This window comes from Hippopotamus amphibius, chromosome 2, assembly GCF_030028045.1.
Source record: "Hippopotamus amphibius kiboko isolate mHipAmp2 chromosome 2, mHipAmp2.hap2, whole genome shotgun sequence".
Lineage (NCBI taxonomy): Eukaryota > Metazoa > Chordata > Mammalia > Artiodactyla > Hippopotamidae > Hippopotamus > Hippopotamus amphibius.
In genome coordinates this window covers 36,523,510-36,542,925 of record NC_080187.1, presented here as the reverse complement: position 1 = coordinate 36,542,925, position 19,416 = coordinate 36,523,510, and the positions used below count along the sequence as shown (strand labels likewise).

Genomic DNA, 19,416 nt, shown 5'->3' with positions numbered 1-19,416 from the left:
AACAAGAGAAGCCACCACACCACAATGAAGAGTAGCCCCTGCTCGCCGCAACTAGAGAAAGCCTGCACACAGCAACAAAGACCCAATGTAGTCAATAAATAAATAAATTTAAAAAAACAAACAAGGAGGGGGCTGCCTAGGGGGTGCAGTGGTTAAGAATCCGCCTGCCAATGCAGGGGACACGGGTTCGATTCCTGCTCCAGGAAGATCCCACATGCCGTGGAGCAACTAAGCCCATGCGCCACAACTATTGAGCCTATGCTTTAGAGCCCGTGAGCCACAACTATTTAGCCCATGTGCTGCAACTACTGAAGCCCACGCACCTAGAGCCCAAGCTCTGCAACAAGAGAAGCCATGGCAACAAGGTACCCTTGCACCACACCAAAGAGTAGCCCCCACTCACCGCAACTAAAGAAAGCCGGCACACAGCAAAAAAAAAAAAAAAAAAAAAAGACCCAACACAGCCAGTGAAATCAATAAATAAATAAAATAAAAAAAAAGATATTAAGCGTGTCCAATTTGACACGGTTACAATAAAAAAAAAAACACAAGGAATTTTACGGTATGTACATTATACCTCAATAAAGCTCAATAAAACTTCAAAAAATATGGGGAAAGAAAAGAGTTGAACAAGCTTCAAAATCATCTGTTCAGACTCCATTTTGAACTGTAGGGCTTCTATACAACCAACCAAACTGCTTAGAACATCACATATATCTTTGATGATACTAAGGAATTACTAGGTTTTTCCCCCTCTTGGGTGTGATAACGGCACTCTCATTTTCTTTTTTCAAAAGAGTAGTTTTTAAAGAGATAACATACTGAAATATTTACAGGTGAAATGACGATGTCTGGCATTTGCTTCAGAAAATTTTTTGTACATTTGAAATTTTTTATAAATGTTAAAATTAAAAAAGGAAAAAAAGAGACACATGGACTATGGGTAGATCACTTTCCAAAGCTGAGTTTGGAATCACTAAATATCTATATATTTTCATCTCCGGGACTCATTAGAACCAAGAATTTGCTTCTTCTCTCCTAAGAAACTGTCACACTTCCTAAGAACCACATGACTGTTGGTTCAAAGTCTCTATATCCTTGACTGGCGCTCATGACACGCTCTCATCATGTGGTTAGAAAACAGGGTCACTAACCCTAAAGTGGTGCTGCTCTGTGACCTCTGCCCACAGATTCTGTAGAAGCTGAAGGAGCCACTGAGTTTAAAACGCTGTTTTATCCTCTCCAGAGAAGGAAACTCTGGTGTTTGGGCCAGGAGGAGGCAGAATGTAATGGTTAAACCCCAGGATACAAACACATGCAGAAAGAATATCTAGTGTGCCTGGCACTAGAGATAAAATGATCAACAAGGCCCATCCAATCACTACCCTCAGGGGGAACAGACTAATCAACATTTAAATGCAATAAACTATTGCAAGTGCTGTGTAAGAAGTACAAGGTGCTACAGGAGACAAAGAAGGGGCACCTGCCTCTGACAGGGGTTGGGGGAGGCGATGTGGAAGGCCTTCGGGAAGACGCCTGCAGTCTCCTGCTGGGCTTGGGCAGCTGAACCAGAGAAACTCTGTACTCAGGATACCATGGGCGTGTGAGGCTGGGACGAGTTGCTACACCCACAACTGGAGCATGAAGTTAAAGACCGTACTTAGAAGGTAAGACACTTCCCCTCACCCACCTCCAGCCATCCCACCCACCAACAGAAGACTAGCAGCTGGGTTCATGTGCCCAGGGAGTCCCTCCAATAGAATACCTGGGTCCCCATCAAACTTCCCTATGGTGAAGTCCACCAGTCCTCAAGACCCATTCATTTGGCTTCCAATCAGTCAGGTAGAAGCACCACAAAGAAGGGGCACCTGCCTCTGACAGGGGTTGGAAGGGGGTGTGGAAAGCCTTCGGGAAGACACCTGCAGTCTCCTGCTGGGCTTGGACAGCTGAGACAGAGAAACTCTGTACTCAGGATACCACGGGAGTGTTAGGCTGGAGGGGAAAAACCTGTAACATGAAAGACAAAGTCCTAAACAAACAAACAAAAAGGCATCTGGGGACTTCCCTGGTGGCACAGTGGTTAAGAATCTGCCTGCCAAAGCAGGGAACACAGGTTCAAACCCTAGTCTGGGAAGATCCCACACGCCTTGGAGCAGCTAAGCCTGCGAGCCACAACTATTGAGCCCACGTGCTGCAACTACTCAAGCCCACACACCTACAACCTGTGCTCCACAACAAGAGAAGCCACTGCAATAAGAACCCTGTGCACTGCAATGAAGACTAGCCCCTGCTCTCCACAACTACTGAAAGCCTGTGTGTAGCAACGAAGACCCAATGCAGCCAATAAATAAAAATAAATAACTGAATTAAAAAAAATAAGACATCTGGAAGAAACAGAACTAAGGGGGAGAAAAAACCTGTAATTAACATCCTCAGACAGCTAAGTTACCATATCCATGAAACAGGAAGAGAATGTTTCTTAATTTTTTTTTTGGAAAGAAATATTCCAGAAACAAAAAAAATTACTGGAAATTTAAAATTGCAAAAAAAATTTTTTTAAGCTACTAGAAAGGTTGCAAGATAATATGGCTGGGGAAATGTCACAGACAAGGCAAAGTAGAAATAAAAGTGAATGAACAAGAAAAAAAAGAATTAATTAATGAAGCCCAAAGTCTGAATACAAAAAGAGAAAAGACAGAAAATGGGGAGAATGATAAACAACAAAGAATAATTCCCAGAACTGAAGAAGTTACTTATTCAGACTAAAAAGGTCCACCAAGTGCTCAGCAATATGAACGAACAAATCCCCATACCTGGCTCATTACAGTGACATTTTCAAACACGGAGGATAAAGATCTGGAAAGTCTGAAGTGGGGGGAGTTAACAAAGAATCACGAATGAAACTGGCATTTGACTTTTCAAAAGCAATCCTGGAAGGTAAAAGGTGATAGTTCCTTTAAAGTCCTCAAAGAAAATTATTTCCAACGTAGACCATACCCAGTCAAACAATCAATTATGAGGGCAGACGAAGGCATTTTCCAGACAAGCAAGAACCCAAAAGTTTACCTCCCACATATCCTTTCTTGGGAAGCTACTAAAGGTTGTGCTTTAGGAAGCTGGGAATAAACCAAGCAAAGGAAGAAAAAGAATATAGGAATGGAGACCCAAAGCGAATTTTAAAGATGATGCTGAAGTCCAAGATGACAGCTTAGGCAGCAGGGCGGGGGAGCAGACTGGAGCAGGAAGATGAGGGACTCCAAGGAGTTCCCCAAGGGAGAAAAGGAATGGAGAGATCACATGACATAGTTGAGAGTGCTAAGGAGCTAATAGTTCCATAACAATGTGAAAATAGGTCATAAAAAAACAGGAAGAATTTTAAATGGGACAATTATTAACTCTAGGAAAAATAAATCGTGTTTAGTTGCCGTACCCTATATGGTTTGTTTACAGAGTCATAACAATGTGAACACAGAGCCAAATTTGAGATACGGGAAGGGAAGGCCAATTCACATGGGGGGCCGGGGGAAGCAGAGGAGAAGTGGTGTAAGAAAGTTAAAGTCTCACCTTCCCTATTAGTCAAGAAACACAATCTGAAATACTACCTCAAGAAATAGTAATATAAGAACATTGTGTGGAAATACAGAAGTCAGTAGTGAAAGAAACAACTAAAACAAGTGAAAGTGGTTGCCCCTGAGGAGGGGGAATTTGGAGAGGAAAAACATGGGATGGAAGACTATTTTGTAGCTCTAAACCTTATGGAACTACGTGGCTTCTAAAATATAAATATATATATATATTAACTTTTATAAAATGATTTTTTTTTTTTTGGCCACATCACTCAGCTTATGGGATCTTAGTTCCCTGACCAGGGACTGAACCCGCAATCTCAGCAGTAAAACACGAAGTCCTAACCACAGGACCACCAGGGAATTCCCAAAATGAAATGAAATTTTAAAAACCATGGTAGATCCTTGATATTCTAAAGGCATACACCCTGAGATCTTTGCACATCTCCAAATTCACAAATACCATTATGGCACTTCACAAGGATTAATGTGAGCAGAAGGCAACGTGGATGCCAATCTGTGCACCAGGCTTGCCCACTTGCTCTAGTGGCCCAGCCCTACAGAGCAGGCCAAGTCAAGACTGAGTGAAATGACAAGTGACCACAGAACACACACCTTCAAGATCCCTGGGAAATAACAAAAAATGACAAACTCTAATAAATCCATTAAAACCAAGGGTCTATGGTGCCAACTGACAGTATTAAGCCACAGGCCTTTGCTGTACCTGCAAAGTTATAATTGCATGGTAAAATGCCTCAAAGCAGGGGCCATGTGTTGGCCTATTCTTTTACCTAAGTTTTTTCAGGCCTTTGAAGAGTTTCCAACAACAAATACATCACTAAAACACATACTTTCCTGCTGCCACCTTCTTGCTTTATCAAGATTCCCTGCTAGGAGTGAAAGGTCAACAATGGCAAGCAGCAGCACACTCACCCCTGACCCCCACCCAACCAATCAGGGACCACAGAGCACAAGGCTTTGGGGAGATTAAACAAAATGCAATTACTGCTCACAAGTCTATAGCTCCTGACTTGGAAAGTAAACACATATACTAATAAGTGTCAAGTTCCAAGGAGGCGATTATTTTATAGCAGTAACAGGGAAGAAACATTCTGGTTCAAGAAGCAAAAGAAATAAAACAGGGAGTTGTCTCAGGAAGTTGTACCAGCCTCAGAGTCACTGTGAGAACTAAGAGACCATGTCAACTGGGGGCCTTGTTAGATTAAAGCAATCACCAGACACTGAGTTTATTGCTTTCTATCCCACAGTGGAGACTGGAACCAATGATGTAATAACTGTTGCAGTGCTGACAGCAGTAGTAATAATAAAACAATAGTAACTACTGTTAGAGAGTCTTCTATGTGCTAGTCATTGTGTTAAGTACTTTTTCTTTATATTTTCTCTAATCTCCAAAACAACCCTGCCAGGTAAGCTTATCATTCTGACTTAACAGATAAGGGGAACATAAAAGACTAACTTCCCAAATAAACAGTATTTCAATGGAGCATACCAATTTGAAAGGATACTGATATTCTGTCCAATGCCCTTCTTCTTCAACAAGCAGCAGAAATATGATTATCTGAGGAAAAATAGCCTTATTTTTTGAAATGTCAGTTATTTTGAGTATGAGAAACTACCACTCTTTTCCACAAAAGGTCATTGACTAAAATGTCAAACTCCTAATTTTCGATCCCCCATCTATAGAAAGGGCATAAACAGCAAGGAAATTGTGGTCTCAAAAGCACCATTTTGAGGAAATTCCCAGGGCCCAGAAACCTATGAGAAGAGACTACTAAGGTAGCTAAACATGACCCCAACAAAAACAGAGGTTTAAATAATACTGGAAAATAGGTAAACAGTCCATACAACTTCCTATCAGCCTAGAGATTGTCAGCCCTACACTAGATGCCCCGACACAGTCCTTTAGATCAACTCAAATTCTCCAGGCTCTTCTCAAAACACTCTAGGGGTGCCTGGAATGTCCTGCTATGCCTTACTGTCAGGCCTTCATCAGGGCAGTACAAAGCCCCCTTTCTTCTTAAGGGGCTCTGTAAGTTGTGAAACTAAATGGTGACATTAGAGATGATCAAAACCTGGAGAAACACTTATTCTTTAAGTTAGTAACTGTGTTGAATTATCCACTTAGAGATAACACCAAACTAATTTCTCCTTAATGGCAATATTCTTTCATCTCAGTATCATTTAATCGGTTAATTTATGATCATTTAGATTAGCAACAGAAATCAAATCCACTAAGATAAAAGCTGATTTTAGCCATAAAACTGGTTAATTTCCAAAATTCAGAGCATCAGAAAGTACTTCAGGGTAAGTCAGAGCCCTTAACTGAATACAATCAGTACACTCAACTGATTTAAGGAGAAAGGGATTTATGGTAAAAGGATGTTAGGAAGCTCACAAAATCTCCAGCAGGGTGGGAGAGCAGTACTGGAATGCCCCGGAGCACCCAACTGCACTGTGGAAATCAGTACCGCCACTACCACCTCTATTTTGCGTACGTCCTGCTCTGGATTAGCTGCTCAGAAGCGTAGCTGCCATTGCGCCTTCTAGACCAGCACTGTCCAATACAACTTCCTACGATGACGGAAATCACCAGCATAGTTGCTATGCTGTCCACTAGTCACATGTTTACTGAGCACTTGAAATGTGGCTAGTGTGACTGAGGAAATGAACTTTTAATTGTATTTAACTGATTTAATGTCTACTGGATTGGACAGAGTAGTTCTAAATGCTCAATACTGTTGTTCCATATTGCTCACATTTGTATCCAGGCCCCACTCAGGTACCTAAGACCAAGAGAACCTAGTTCTCATATCTGCACTGTATTATGAGTCTACCTTGGGAAACGGGACTCACAATTTGCAGGCTATCCAAATGGAAAAGAGGGGGTAAAGAGGGGGTGTTCAAAAGACTGGACAGCTGCAAATGACAAACGGCCACTATAATATTCCTCTGACAGCGTCCCTTTCCATGTATGTAATGTGCAGATGACTTTGGAAATGCATAGCTGTACTGGGTGAGAGGTGAGTATCCTGAAAGCGAGAGAGAGAACCAAAATAACAGAAAGCCAAAGAGCTGGTGTTGCAGCACACGTGCGCAGGCAGTGCACACATCTTCAACTAGCATTTACTGAGCCCTTCCATAGGCTGTGATAAGGAACTAGGGTAAATTTTTAAAAGCTCTACGGATTTAAAACTGAGAACATTTAAAAACATTTGTTAATTAATTTTAAAATAAAAATAAACAATTACATGTTGACTTTTATGAAAAATAACTATATTTCCCACCGACCCCCCCAAAAAAATAATGAGACGAGTGGCATTGTTTTACATTTTTGCATTAACAGAAGACAGCTGGATTCTCATATTTGCTTCTGCATTCAGGCTTTTGCAATATCATACACGAATGAGAGAATGAGACTCAAAAAAGCAAATAAGTCTTTAAACCATCATGAAAATAGTTTGACCTCACAGACTCTGTGAAAAAGTCTCAGGGGTCCTTGGACTATACTTTGAGAACAGCTGATCTAATGAAAATTCTAACTATCCTGGGGGATGGAGGAATGGGGAGTATGCACTGAAATGCACAAAGCAAAACCAGTAGAATCATAAGGAGAAATTAACTAACTCATAAAAAACAAAATTCCTCTCTCCAACCAAGGGGAAGTCAATAGATAATGCCTAAACTGAAAAATTAAAAAGCTCCAAGCATGGCTTTTCATGTATGTATATAAATATCAAAAGAATTAGCTAACAGTTGAAAGTGGGAGTCTTAGGAAAGAGAAAATGGGGAGTAGGGAGGCCAGGGCCTGGTATTTATCTTAAAAAATCTTTTGGAGCTATTTGATACCTGAAGTGATGTGTACTTAGCAAACTACATGTATATCTTTGGTAAAATTTTTTAAAAATCTAAAAAGAGAGCCTAAAGAGACCATAACTGCCCCCTCCCCACACACACACAATTAGAAAAAGAAGCCAAAGAATTACTTCCGCCCTGAAAAGGCATAAGCACCAAACAGTTTTACGGGGAATATCTACTGAACGCTATGGAAAAAGATAATTCCTATATTATTTAAACCATTTTAGGATAGGAAGCTTCCTATGATGCAATTTTAAAATACTGATAAACAGCTACTATATCACATGCCAAGCAATGCAATTAAATACAGTAAATACTGGGACTTCTCTGGCAGTCCAGTGGTTAAGACTCAATGTAGGGGCTATGGGTTCGATCCCTGGTCAGGGAACTAAGATCCCACATTCTGCACGGCGTGACCAGGGGAAAAAACAATAAATACTGACCAATCTTTCTGAATGGATTAGTTATATATAGTGAAGGGCAACCTACTGCTGTGAGTGTACTGACTGCCTTTTTCTTTTTTCCTTTTAAAAAGAATTTTATTGAGCGGAGCTATAATTGACTTACAATAAACTGCATATATTTAAAGTGTACAATTTGATATTTTTTTCTCATTAGTCATGTGTTTTATACATATTAATGTATATATGGCAATCCCAATCTCCCAATTCATCCCACTCCTACCCCCTTCCCCCTTTAGTGTCCATATGTTTGTTCTCTACATCTGTGTCTCTGTTTCTGCCTTGCAAACCCATTGATCTGTACCATTTTTCTAGATTCTGCATATATGTGTTAATATATGATATTTTTCTCTTTCTGACTTACTTCACTCTGTATTAACAGTCTCTAGGTCCATCCATGTCTCTACGAATAACCCAATTTCATTCCTTTTTATGGCTGAGTAATATTCCATTATATATATATATGTAGCACATCTTTATCTGTTCATCTGTTGATGGACATTTAGGTTGCTTTCATGACCTGGCTATTGTAAATAGTGCTGCAATGAACATTGGGGTGCATGTATCTTTCTGAATTATGGTTTTCTCTGGGTTACATGCCTAGTAGTGGGATTGCTGGGTCATATGGTAATTCTATTTTTAGTTTTTTAAGGAACTTCCATACTTTTCTCCATAGTGGCTGTATCAATTTACATTCCCACCAACAGTGCAAGGGCATTCCCTTTTCTCCACACCTTCTCCAGCATTTACTGTTTGTAGATTTTCTGATGATGCCCATTCTAACTGGTGTGAAGTGATACCTCATTGTAGTTTTGATTTGCATTTCTCTAATAATTAGTGATGTTGAGCAGCTTTTCATTTGCCGCTTGGCCATTTGCATGTCTTCTTTGGAGAAATGCCTATTTAGGTCTTCCACCCATTTTCTGAACGGGCTGTTTGATTTTTGATATTGAGCTGCATGAACTGTTTATATATTTATATATTTTGGAGATTAATCCTTTGTGTGTTGATTCATTTGCAAATATTTTCTTCCATTCTGAGGGTTGTCTTTTTGTCTTCTGTACAGTTTCCTTTGCTGTGCAAAAGCTTTTACGTTTCATTAGGTCCCACTTGTTTACTTTTGTTTTTATTTCTATTACTCTAGGAGGTGGGTCAAAAAAGATCTTGCTGTGATTTATGTAAAAGACTATTCTTCCTTTGTTTTCCTCTAAAAGTTTTACAGTGTCTGGCCTTACATTTAGGTCTTTAATCCATTTTGAGTTTTAGAGAATGTTCTAATTTAATTCTTTTACATGTAGCTGTCCAGTTTACCCAGCACCACTACTGAAGAGACTGTCTTTTCTCCATTGCATATCCTTGCCTCCTTTGTCATAGATTAGTTGACCACAGGTGCAGGGGTTTATTTCCAGGCTTTCTATCTCATTCCATTGATCTATATTTCTGTTTTTGTGCCAGTATCATATTGTCTTGATTACTGTAGCTTTGTAGTATAGTCTAAAGTCAGGGGGCCTTCCGAGGTGGCACAGTGTTAAGAATCTGCCTGCCAATGCAGGGGACACGGGTTCGAGCCCTGCCCCAGGAAGATACCACATGCCGTGGAGCAACTAAGCCCGTGCACCACAACTACTGAGCCTGCACTCTAGAGCCCATGAGCCACAACTACTGAGCCCATGTGCCACAACTACTGAAGCCCATGAGCCTAGAGCCCATGCTCCACAAGAGAAACCACCACAATGAGGAGCCCACGCACCACAGTGAAGAGTAGACCCCACTCACCACAACTAGAGAAAGCCCAAGTGCAGCAACAAAGACCCAACAAAGCCAATAAAAAAATATATCCAATAAATAAATAAGCTTATAAAAAATAAAGTCAGGGAGTCTGATTCCTCCAGTTCTGGTTTGTTGTTGTTGTTTGTTTTGTTTGTTTTTTCTCAAGATTGCTTTGACTATTTGGGGTCTTTTGTGTCTCCATACAGATTTTAGGATTTTTTGTTCTAGTTCTATAAAAAATGCCATTGTTAATTTGATAGGGATTGCACTGAATCTGTAGATTGCTTTGGATAGTATAGTCACTTTCACAATATTGATTCTTCCAATCCATCTGAGATATGGTATATCTCTCCATCTGTTTGTGTCATCTTTGATTTCTTTCATCAATGTCTTACAGTTTTCTGAGTATAGGTCTTTTACCTCCTTAGGTAGGTTTATTCCTAGGTATTTTATTCTTTCTGTTGCAATGGTGAATGGGATCATTTCCTTAATTTCTCATTCTGATCTTTCATTGTTAGTGTATAGGAATGCAAGAGATTTCTGTGTGTTAATTTTGTATCCTGCAACTTTACCAAATTCATTGATTAGATCTAGGGGTTTTCTGGTGGCATCTTTAGGATTTTCTATATATAGTATCATGTCATCTGGAAACAGTGACAGTTTCACTTCTTTTCCAATTCCTTTTATTTCTTTTTCTTCTCTGATTGCTGTGGCAAGGACTTCCAAAACTCTGTTGAATAGTAGTGGTGAGAGTGGACATCCTTGTCTTGTTCCTTATCTTAGAGGGAATGCTTTCAGTTTTTCACCACTGAGAATGTTTGCTGTGCTTTTGTCATAAATGGCCCTTATTATATTGAGGTAGGTTCCCTTTATGCCCACTTTCTGGAGAGTTTTCATCATAAATGGATGTTGAATTCTGTCATAAACTTTTTCTGCTTCTATTGAGATGATCATATGGTTTTTATTCTTCAATTTGTTAATATGGTGTATCAAACTGATTGATTTGTGTATACTGAAGAATCCTTGCATCCCTGGGTTAAATCCCACTTGCTCATGGTATATGATCCTTTTAATCTGTTGCTGGATTCTATTTGCTAGTATTTTGTTGAGGATTTTTGCATCTAAATTCATCAGTGATATTGGTCTGTAATTTTCATTTTTTGCAGTATCTTTATCTGGCTTTGGTATTAGGGTGATGGTGGCCTCATAGAATGAATTTAGGAGTGTTCCTTCCTCTGCAATTTTTTGTAAGAGTTTGAGAAGGATGGGTGTTAGCTCCTCTCTAAATGTTTGACAGAATTCACCTGTGAAGCCATCTGTTCCTGGACTTCTGTTTGTTGGAAGATTTTTAATCACAGTTTCAATTTCATTACTTGTGATTGGTCTGTTCATGTTTTCTATGTCTTCCTGATTCAGTCTTGGAAAGTTATACCTTTCTAAGAATCTGTCCATTTCATCCAGGTTGTCCATTTTATTGGCATATAGTTGCTTGTAGTAGTCTCTTATGGTGCTTTTTATTTCTGCAGTGTCCATTGTAACGTCTCCTGTTTCCTTTCTAATTTTATTGATTTGAGTCCTCTCCCTCTTTTTCTTGATGAGTCTTGCTAGAGGTTTATCAATTTTATTTATCTTCTCAAAGAACCAGCTTTTAGTTTTATTGATTTTTGCTATTGTTTTCTTTGTTTCTGTTTCATTTATTTCTGCTCTGATCTTTATGATTTCTCTCCTTTTACTAACTTTGGATTTTGTTTGCTCTTCTCTAGTTTCTTTAGGTGTAAGGTTAGATTGTTTATTTGGGATGTTTCTTGTTTCTTGAGGTAGGATTGTATTGCTATAAACTTCCCTCTTAGAACTGCTTTTGCTGCATCCCATAGGTTTTGGATCATTGTGTTTTCATTGTCATTTGTGTCTAGATATTTTTTGATTTCCTCTTTGTTCAGTGTTCTCTTGGTTATTCAGTAGCGTATTGTTTAGCTTCCATGTGTTTGTGATTTTTACAGTTTTTTTCCTGTAATTGATTTCTAATCTCATAGTGTTGTGGTCAGAAAAGATGCTTGATATGATTTCAATTTTCTTAAATTTACCAAGGCTTGATTTCTGAGCCAAGATGTGATCTGTCTTGGAGAATGTTCTGTGTGCACTTGAGAAGAAAGTATAATCTGCTGTTTTTGGATGGAATGACCTATATATATATCAATTAAACCTATCTGGTCTAAATCTATTGTGTCATTTAAGGCTTGTGTTTCCTTATGAATTTTCTGTCTGGATGATCTGTCCATTGGTGTAAATGGGATGTTAAAGTCCCCCACTATTATTGTGTTACTGTCAATTTCCTCTTTTATAGTTGTTAGCATTTGCCTTATGTATTGAGGTGCTCCTACACTGGCTGCATATATATTTATAATTGTTATATCTTCTTCTTGGATTGATCCCTTGATCATTATGGAGTGTTCTTCCTTGTCTCTTGCAACATTCTTTAAAGTCTATTTTATCTGATATGAGTATTGCTACTCCAGCTTTCTTTTGATTTCCATTTGCATGGAATATCTTTCTCCATCCCCTTTCAGTCTGTATGTGTCCCTAGGTCTGAAGTGGGTCTCCTGTAGACAAAATATATATGGGTCTTGTTTTTGTATCTATTCAGCCAGTCTGTGTCTTTTGGTTGGAGCATTTAATCCACTTACATTCAATGTAATTATCAATATGTATGTTCCTATTACCATTTTCTTAATTGTTTTGGGTTTGTTTTTGTAGGTCCTTTTTTTCTCTTGTGTTTTGCACTTAGAGAAATTTCTTTAGCATTTGTTGTAGGGGTGGTTTGGTGGTGCTTAATTCTCTTACCTTTTGCTTGTCTGTAAAGCTTCTGACTTCTCCGTCCAATCTGAATGAGATCCTTGATGGGTAGAGTATTCTTGGCTGCAGGTTCTTCCCTTTCATCACTTTAACTATATCATGCCACTCCCTCCTGGCTTGCAGAGTTTCTGTGAGAAATCAGTTGTTAACCTTATGGGAGTTGCCTTGTATGTTATTTGTCACTTTTCCCTTGTTGATTTTAATAATTTTTGTCTTTAATTTTTGTCAATTTGATTACCATGTGTCCTGGCATGTTTCTCCTTGTGTTTATCCTGCCTGGGATTCTCTGCACTTCCTGGACTTGAGTGGCTATTTCCTTTCCCATTTTAGAGAAGTTTTTGACTATAATCTCTTCCAATATTTTCTCAGGTCCTCTCTCTCTCTCTTCTCTTTATGGGACCCCTACAGCGAATGTTGGTGCATTTCATATCATCCCAGAGGTCTCTTAGGCTGTCTTCATTTCTTTTCATTCTTTTATCTTTATTCTGTTCCATGGCAGTGATTTTCACTATTCTGCCTTCCAAATCACTTATCTGTTCTGCCTCAGTTATTCTGCTATTCTATTGATTCCTCCTAGTGTATTTTTCATTTCAATTACTGCATTACTTATCTCTGTTTGTTTGTTCTTTACTTCTTTTAGGTCTTTGTTAAACATTTCTTGCATATTTTCGATCTTTGCATCCAGTCTTTTTCCGAGGTCCTGGATCATCTTCACTATCATTATTCTGAATTCTTTTTCTGGAAGGTTGCCTATCTCCACTTCATGTAGTTGTTTTGCTGGCTTTTATCTTGTTCCTTCATCTGTTACAAAGTTTATCTTTCTGTGATTGTGGTTTTCTGCTCTGCAGGCTGCAGGATTATAGTTCTTCTTGCTACTGCTGTCTGCCCTCTGGTGGATGAGGCTATCTAAGAGGCTTGTGCATGCTTCCTGATAGGAGGGACTGGTGGTGGGTAGAGCTGGGTGTTGGTCTGGTGGGCAGGGCTCAGTAAAACTTTAATCCAGTTGTCTACTGATGGGTGGGACTGAGTTCCCTCCCTGTTGGTTGTTTGGCCTGGGGCACTATGGGAGGGCTCATGCCAATGAGCACTTCCCAGAACCCCTGCTGCCAGTGTCCCCTGTCCCCGCGGTGAGCCACAGCCACCCCCCCACCTCTGCAGGCGACCCTCCAACACCAACAGGTAGGTCTGGTTCAGTCTCCTATGGGGTCACTGCTCCTTCCCCGAGTCCTGGTGTGCACACTACTTTGTGTGGGCCCTCCAAGAGTGTAGTCTCTGTTTCCCCCAGTCCTCTGGAAGCCCTGCAATCAAATCCTGCTGGTCTTCAAAGTCTGATTCTCTGGGGATTCCTCCTCCTGTTGCCAGACCCCCAGGTTGGGAAGCCTGACGTGGGGCTCAGAACCCTCACTCCAGTGGGTGGACTACTGTGGTATAATTGTTCTCCGGTCTGTGAGTCACCCACCCAGCAGTTACAGGATTTGATTTTATCGCAATTATGCCCCTCTAACCATCTCACCGCAGCTTTTCCTTTTTCTTTGGATGTGGGGTGTCTTTTTTTGGTGAGTTTCAGTGTCTTCCTGTCAATGATTGTTCAGCAGTTAGTTGTGATTCTGGTGCTCTCTCAAGAGGGAGTCAATGTGATTGTTAATGTATGTTCCGGCCATCCCAAAGTGCCACAAGTCAGTATTCCAAGACTGAACTGAAAATAGCTGGGCATTACTATGATGCCCCAAAGTGATTCCAAAGACTATTAATATGAGGAAGGCTTAGACTCATACTGTCTTAGGTAGGGTTTCCCACAAGCAAACCCTGAGAGAAGGATTCAAGTGCAAGTGACTTATCAAGTAAGTGCTCCCAGGAAGAACTGGGAATGGGAAGCAATAGCGAGAAGCAGCAGCAGCCAAGCAAGGGAGCAACTTGGGTCAAAATCCCAGCTTTAGCCTGGCCCAGCAGGGGAACTCTGAAGTATAAATAACTGAATTTGAGCCATCTCAAGGCAAGGGAACTGGTCTTTAATAGCCCCTGCATCAGTCAGTCAACAGCTAAGAGCCTCTCCAGGGAGATGGAAACTGCCAGGCACTTCAGGCTCTCTGGGCCTATGCATAAAGTGAAGCCAGTCACTCAAAGACAGTCCTCAAAAGAGTCACAGACACAAGCCATTAGAAGCAAAGCTTCACTCAAAGCTGCATACCTGGTGCACAGAAGCAGTAAAAGGGATCAAGGGGATCTGTTCAGAGCACAGACAGTATCTGCTACGCACACATGGTGATACTAAAGAACAAAGTGATGTGCAGCCATATGGATAAACAGATGACACTGTCTGTTAGTAAAGGATATGTTTGAAATATACTTAATACGTTCTATTCCCAATCCCCCACTGCAGTCCCCAAACTAGTAAGTCAACAAGAAATCCCAATTCCTTTCTTTGACTCTAAGAGGCCACTTAACATTAAAAGGCCCCACTGTAGTAAAAGTTAGTAATCACCATTTTAACAAAAGTCATTAACAAAATAATTTACCATAACATACTTTCTCAATTAGCTTTCTGGGATAACTAAAGAAATTTAATTAATTTGGGTATTAAAATACAGCTAACTTTAGTTATAATGGTCTGTCAGTTAAGGCCTCATACACAACAAACAGAATCCAACTCTGGTTTCCTTGAGGGAAAGCCATCTGAGAGCTCAAAGACATGGGAGGCTGACAGCAGGAGCTTGGAAGGGCTAGGAAGCAAAATCCACAATCACACTGATACAGAAGGAAGAGTCTCCTTGGGTTACTGCAGTTCCCTCAGTATGGACATCATATGCTCAAGATTCAAAGTTCCAGGGAGAGCTTCTATATAGCTGAGCTTAGGGACCCACCCACCCCCACCCATGATTGTGCTGGGGAAGCAAAGAGGAAGATGGATCTTTCTATTTTTCATTCTGCAGTGGAAGGCTGCTTGCTGATTTATCCACCTAACAAGATTACACATGAAGGGGATAGAGATAATTCACAACTAGGAAATCAGAGTGCTATTAGGAATGGAGAAAGAATGCTGGATAGCTTTTTAGTGATACTATGAGATACATTAGGCAACAAAGAAACTGGTCAATATATGGAGAACCCAAGAACTGGCATAGCCTAATTTATAGTTCATGGTCTTTATAAAAACTGGTCACTTGAAATAAGGCAATGTGTATAGCAGATTGTGTTTTCCAAGTTGGCTGGCCATATTAAGATCTCCCATCCTTCATGCTTTCTTACAATTTGACATCGACACTCCTCTTCTGAAGAGGTGGGGGGCGAATGTCCACTTCCCTTGAAGCCAGACAAGTTTATGACTATGGCAAAAGTTACACTATGTGACTACTTGTGAGCTAGGTCATAAAAGGTGACACCGCTTCCACCTGGTCTTTTTGGCTTGCTCTTAGAACCCAGCCACCATTCTGTGAGGAAACCCAGCTGAAATCTAGTTGACAGTCAACACCTGCCTCCAGACATGACTTTAAGATAACTTCAGCCCCAGTCACAATCTGACTATAACCACATAACAGACCTCAAGAGAGAATCAGCCAGCTAAGCCCAGTCAACCCCTAGAACTCTTAAAGATAATGCTTTTTGTTGTTTTAAGCCTTTAAGCTTTCAAGTGATTTGTTACATAGCAATAACTGAAACAATGTGAAACTTGTTAACATCTCCCCACAAATCAATATTCAATTCTAACTCTGAGGGACACTTTTTTCCCCCTTTTGGTCTGTTTACTAATGTCTTTGAGAGAAATCACCCACTCTTTTACCCACTCGTGTTCCATGAGGAACGTATCAGACTGCCCCAAACCTCTCAGTTCCAGATGATCTTCAGTTCCTCCAGATGATCCAGAGAGGCCTGGCTAATTTGGTAACCACCTCCCCTGATAACAGTGATTGTCTCAGAAATGGATATGTGACCCAAGCCATGCCAATTAGAGTCTGCCCTGGGGACTTTTGCTGGTACCATCAACAAAGAGATATTCTTGTGCTCGCTTTGGCAGCACATGTACTAAAATTGGAAGCATGCAGGGAAGATCAGCATGGCCCCTGCACAAGGATGACACACAAATTCATGCAGTGTTCCATAGTTTTCACTCACTGGGATCCTTATCAATGCCAGCGTTACAGAAGAGAGAAATGATGGATTGACTGTCTAAAAAAACAAACAAAACAAACAAAAAAACACATACCACTGCTCATTACATTAACATGAATAATCAAGAGTTGACTGTTTTCACAGTAGATTTACTTTCCTAATAGTGCTTTACTTAGACTAATAAAAAGTTCATTTGTGTTTTAGGGCAACAAGCCAGTTAATGGCACATTTTAAACTATCTGACATATATTGACCTACCCACATGCTTTTCAATAATATACTTAGTTCATAAAGAAAAGTACACGCATACTCAAACATCATCTACCACATATCAAGTGATTTGCTGTTGGTTTGACAGGCAGGACCTGCAAGGCTACACCCACAAGGAGCATCTTAACATTCTAAGAACTCTTAATGTTGAATATCCCTAACTTAGATAAAACCCTAGCAGAAAAATAACTAAACAGAACTTTTCCTCCACTTACAGTGATGACGTAAGTGAAAATATGTAAGAGAACAAAATGAGGCAAGCTCCCAGTCAAGCAGGCTAGGATTTTTGATGGGGTTCCAAGTCCTGGAGTCCTAGAACATCCATTCATATTCTGGTCTGACCAACTAAGTGGGACTAGGTGGGCACACAGGTGCCCAAGATTAACCCCAGATACCACATCTGTCAACATGACTAATTTTATAGTCTCTCTGGTTCTGCTGTGTCAGGGCTGGCTCAGAAATTGGACAGATTAAGTCTATTAAAAAAGAAATCCATCATCTCCTTAAATTGATTTATAAACTCAATGTAATCCCCCCCCCAAAAAAAAACAAAAAACAAGAAATCCATCAATCACTAAAAGTGAGCATGACTCACCCTACCCTCCAACTCTCCCACTTTGCCACCTTGTTTTCCAGTTCAAAATTCCTAGGGATTAGCTGACCTAGAACTTCATAGTTCAGTGTGAATAAGAAAAGTTATTAGTGCCCTACTGATACTCTAGTGCAAAGTCAAAATGCTTCTACTAAAACTGCTTGTTGAGACCAGGGACTATATTTTCTCTCTCTCCCAAAGTACCTGATATACAACTCAGTAAATTATCTGTTGAATGAATTTTGTATATAGGTGAAATATAACACCATATTACCCAACAGTCATTTTTCTGAGAGTCACAACTATCCCTAAAATCAGCCAAAAGCCAGAAAGAAAGTCTCAGAATATTCAAAATAAAGGTCAAAGCCTATGTATGAAAGATTTCCTTGTAGGAAAGTCCCTCAAGCCCTCACACAATCTTTTATTTTAAACAGACAAAATTCAAGTTTTTCTAGTTTTCTAACTAACTGCAGATGAGCAACAGTAATTCTAGAATGAGGGCAAGAGGTGGCTGCATGTTGACAGCTGCAGAGAGAGACAGCTGATCCACTAAGGGAGAAAAGGGGCCCAAGCAGCATGTACTGGAGGAGCTATTAGCCCTAAAGATCTCAAAAGCCAAGGAAGGTGCTTATGTATTTGGTATACAAATTCATTCATCTAGCATTTTGAAGCACCTACTTTGTTCAAGATTAAGTGCTGCGGAACAGAGATTTATACAACATAGTCAGTCCTAACTGTCACAGGGGCTTAGTGCAAACAAGACATACACAGATAACCACAGTACACAACAGAAAGCATTAAGTAAATGCCACCTAAGAGATGACAGTACTCAGTGGCTCAGAGAAGGCAAAGGGTATTTCCAGCTTCATGGTGCACTGACAACACAGCTAGCTATTATTGGTTTGGATTTGGATAAACTGAGATGTAAAGTACATTCTAGACAGGTGAAGGCAGGGAACGGTTTGAGGTGAGGGAAGCAAGGCATCCATTCTGGCTGGAAAGTAGGTAAGGCTAGAAAGATAGGTATTGGTTAGTGAATGCTCATAACTGATATTAATGATTACTGCAAGTCATTAGAAAGTTAACCATGAGAGGCATATAGTTTTCAACTAAGGACTATCATCATTTTTCAGATAATTTTTGTAAAAACTATTTTACTTCTAATTTTTTAAGTACCAGTCACAGTATGTCAGGGTTCTGGGTTGCAGCAACAGAAATTGATTCTATCTAACTTAAGCATAAAAGTAAGTTGCTGATGGGTTACTGGTTTGCTCACAGAATTGATGGGAAGGCTAGGCACCTAAGCTTGAACTGGGCAGCAGGAACTATCTGGCCAGAACGCTGTCTCTGTCTGTGCTGGACACAGCCACTAAGGCAAGAAAGCTGACTCTACAGGGGATCTAATCTCCCCTTCCCTTCATGATTGTTATTTAGTTTTGATTCTTGGACAGGTTTGTTTTTTTTTTTTAAACAAAATGTGAGATAAAATGTGACGTACACTTGAAGTAATTGTGCTGCATACTGAAACGTTGTCTCAAGGAACAATATTTGTTCAATTTTTGAGTCATAAGCTAAACTGTTTTCATCAAACACCATTTTTACTTGGAAGAACAGATGACAGACAAACTATGGTTATTCAGAGTTGAGTATTTGCCAGACATCTTCCTGAAAATGAATGAAATCAGCTTGTCATTTCAATGAAAACAATTTACAGTATTTGCTGCCTATGATAAAATTTGAGATTTCAGGTGAAAACTAAAATTTTGGAAAACTTGTGTTTGTCACCATAAGCTTGACAGTGTCCCAAAGCTCAAACTTTTCTAACAAGATCACTGGTGATATTAATGTCATGTGATTTTTAAAACATTGTATAATAATTGAGTCAACATTTGGAAGATCTGCATATCTCAGTAAAACAGTA

The 19,416-nt window shown here is 39.9% G+C and overlaps 1 protein-coding gene and 1 non-coding gene across 4 annotated transcripts in view; one reads left to right on the top strand and one right to left on the bottom strand.

Moving 5' to 3' along the window:
* ZBTB5 (zinc finger and BTB domain containing 5) overlaps positions 1-19,416 on the bottom strand; it is a 38,348-nt gene that overhangs the window by 4,050 nt on the left and 14,882 nt on the right. The window lies entirely within an intron of this gene.
* On the top strand, positions 16,523-16,629 carry LOC130847279 (U6 spliceosomal RNA). The gene has a single exon (XR_009052060.1). It is a non-coding gene; the product is annotated as a U6 spliceosomal RNA (small nuclear RNA).